The 3,498-nt window shown below is 31.2% G+C and overlaps 1 pseudogene; it reads right to left on the minus strand.

Annotated features, from left to right (window-relative positions):
- Positions 1-1,174: 1,174 nt before the first annotated feature.
- Positions 1,175-2,259, minus strand: LOC138340437 (uncharacterized; annotated as a pseudogene).
- Between the last annotated feature and the right edge of the window lie 1,239 nt (positions 2,260-3,498).

A 3,498-nucleotide genomic window follows, 5' to 3' on the forward strand; every position in this document is an offset into this window, starting at 1 on the left:
TTATCAAGTTGCAAAATTTCGTCATTACAATAACAAAAATTCACAAAACTAACGTAATTTAATAATACTAACTTAACACAAACAATAGCACCACACTAAATCATCTTGGTAGCTATAATAATAGCCCAAGAAACTGCAAGAAACTTATCAATTGATGATATTTCAACTTTAACTTCGAAACATTATCATCCAAGCTAGATACTTTCTTCGGATTTGAACACTCGATTTTATCCATCAACTCCAAATTTGAAATTTTCCCTTCAAGGTAAAAACTTTTGTTAAATCACAAATTTCATTTCCATCAATATCATTCAACTCAGACATTCCATCGTCAGCCATATACTTCAAATAAGAATCTTCACTGCCACCCATAGCCTCCACAATTTTCTTCAAATGATTTTCTTTCCAAATTGAATCCGATTCAACATTTTGATCATGAATCATAGTTGACACATGACGTGGACGTTTGTCATCAATTCAATTCCAATAACCACAAGAATTTGACCAAATCAATGTCCACCATTTTCAAGAGTTGTAGCCAGTAGAGGAGGTGAAAAATTTATCCATGGGGTTCAAAACAAAATTAAATATGCTAATATTACCCATAAATAAACATGTTGGGTCATATATGAATGGATTGATTAACAAACGGGTTGACATTTGAAATGCAACTCATATTATCCATAAACAAATGGGTCGGGTCATTACATTACAAAAGTACACAACCTTGAAGGGAGGTTAAGAAACCAAAACATGCGGACAAACCAATCAAAACATAGTTTTACATTTGAAAATGCAACTACATACATTTTACAATCGTATTCTACAAGGTTTCATATCTTGAAATGTCTTAATAATAACATCATTATAAGTCTTAACAAATATATCTTTTTCTAAATTAGGCACCAGACAACCACTAAAAAATCATCACTCTGTTGACTCCACAAGTCATTCTTGATAAACTTCATTGCCAAAAAATCTCTTTCAACAAAGGCAGTGGCAACTGGCAAAAGTAGAGCAAGTTTCACTAAGCGAAATATAAGAGGATAATTTGAATGTTTCTTTGTCTGAACTAATGTTTTGGAAAGATCACAAAACCCATTTAGATCGGAGAACCCTTCATCAACATCACAAACATCAACAATGTAACTTGCAAGTTGATCCTCAAGAATACTCATATTGGAATTATCAAAGTCATCCGGATGAATTCACCGATTCGCATTACTTTTCTTATGTCAAAACTTGAAAATGAGTTAATTGGATTCAAGCAAGCAATTCCATGGAGAAAATCGGTAGTCATCTCATCAAAACGGACATTAAGTTCTTGAAGTTGCCAATCAATGATATTGCAAAACACTTCAATACAATAATGATGCAAGATTGTATAGTTAACAAGTTTCCGCCGTGAACTTAAAGAGCTAACATATGGATCCTTAAAGTTAGGTATCAAAACATCATATTTGGTACAAAAAATAGATACCTTGGCAATAAGAAAATCTCTTTCATCATCTCTTAAGACTTGAAACCTTTTCTTTGCTGCTTTAACAAGCAACATGACATTTGCAATATCTTGCTTTTATTTTTTGGTAAGAATTTTTAAGTTTATTTTTGATTGCTATGACATCTCTCATCAAATGCAACATAAACACAATCTCAAATGTTTGACAAGTTTCAAGATGTCCTATTGCCTTGACTCTTTCATCCATACTCCTTGCACCAAGAGCAAGTGATTCAAGAACCTTAAAGATAGACCACAACATAATAATAAAATTGTTAAAGGATTTATAATGAGATCCCCAACGAGTATCACAAGCTCTTGAAAGACCAAGTTGTTGATTTAAGCCCCTATCAGTTGTAAGTTCACCCATATCTAATGCCACTTGAATTGTTGATTTTTTGAGGATCTCATAAAATATTCATACGCTTAAAAGAAGATCCCAATACATTAAAAATATTTGCAATCAATAATACAAGTTTTCCCACTTCAACACACTTTTTAGAGTCCCCAACAAGAGTTAGTTGAAGTTGTTGAGCAAAACAATGGATTGAATGAACAGATTTACCTTCTCGTCTAATCAACAATTTAAGGACATTGATCTCATCTTGGATATTACTTGACCCATCATAACACTGTCCACACACACTTGATGGACTCAAAGAATGTTGAGCAAGTAAATTTAAAATTGCATCCTTTAAAGATAAAACACTAGTATCTTCAACATGAACAATGTTAATATTTCGCTCCATTACAAATACCATTCCATCAGTATATCAAAATACGATATCCATTTGCTCCTTGGGTGACACATCAAGGGATTCATCAACTAATAAAGCAAAGTAGTCACCATTTAATTCGTCAAGAATAACTTTAACGGTCTCTATCATACATGCAATCACAATATCTTTTTGAATCATCGAAAAAGTCATTTGATCATTTGATGGAGCATGTTCCGAAACATAACAACAAATTTTATCACATTTTTTGCATACCATGAGATAATTTCAAGAAATTTACCCCTACTAAATGATGATTTAGATTCATCATGACCTCAAAATGTAAATCCCCGACTTATGAGAAGTCTTACTACATCAATCAACGCGCATATTATATCCATGATTGAATTTATTAGATTGCCTCTCAAATGCAAATTGAATAGACTGCCGTTGTCGTAGTAAATATTGAAATTCTTTTTGATTGATAATATATGCTAATTGGTAGACCAATATGTTTGTCAAGACCACCCTTTTTGTCTCAACTCTTAAATCCTATAGTTGAAAATATCTCCCCTCCTCCTTGATTAGTGTTATGATCTTTAAAAAGATAGCAATATAAACAATAGACTACATCTTTACTAACACTATACTCCAACCAATTATAATATATATAATCAAAACATTCATGATTAAAATTACGCATTGATCCAGAAATATTTGTTTGAAGATACTCTTGCACCGCAAGACGAGATTGACAAGGACCATTCAAAAGGTATGCTCTTCTAATAACATCATGGTGGTTTGGATGATAGTTCAATATTGATGTTCTTTCACCTGGATCAAACTTTAAAGAACTCAAATCAAATTTTTGAGAAGAATCTAATGACACTTCTGAATGATTGGTTTTTATTTTTTATTAGATTGAGTATGACTTTGAGAGGCTAAAGTTTATTTCGGTACTAGTGTAAAATACGTCTTTACTGAATTTTAAGACTGAATTGTAAAATAAAAATTTAGTCAATACTTACAAGATTAAATATGCAATAAGAACCAAAACAAAATTATAGACAATGAACAAAGGTTTGAATCTCATAAGTAAAAGTTAATGTCCTCTAATCAAATGTTGAATGTCCATAACAAATATATAAAATCAACAAATAATCCCAAACAAATAAAATTATAACTTTTATAATCAGTGAATAGAAATGAAATTTTCATATGAAGAATAAAAAATTGTTAAGTGAAGTGAATATCTGAGTTCAATCAACTAAATAAAATAGCACA

This window comes from Solanum lycopersicum, chromosome 12, assembly GCF_036512215.1.
Source record: "Solanum lycopersicum chromosome 12, SLM_r2.1".
Taxonomy (NCBI): Eukaryota; Viridiplantae; Streptophyta; class Magnoliopsida; order Solanales; family Solanaceae; genus Solanum; species Solanum lycopersicum.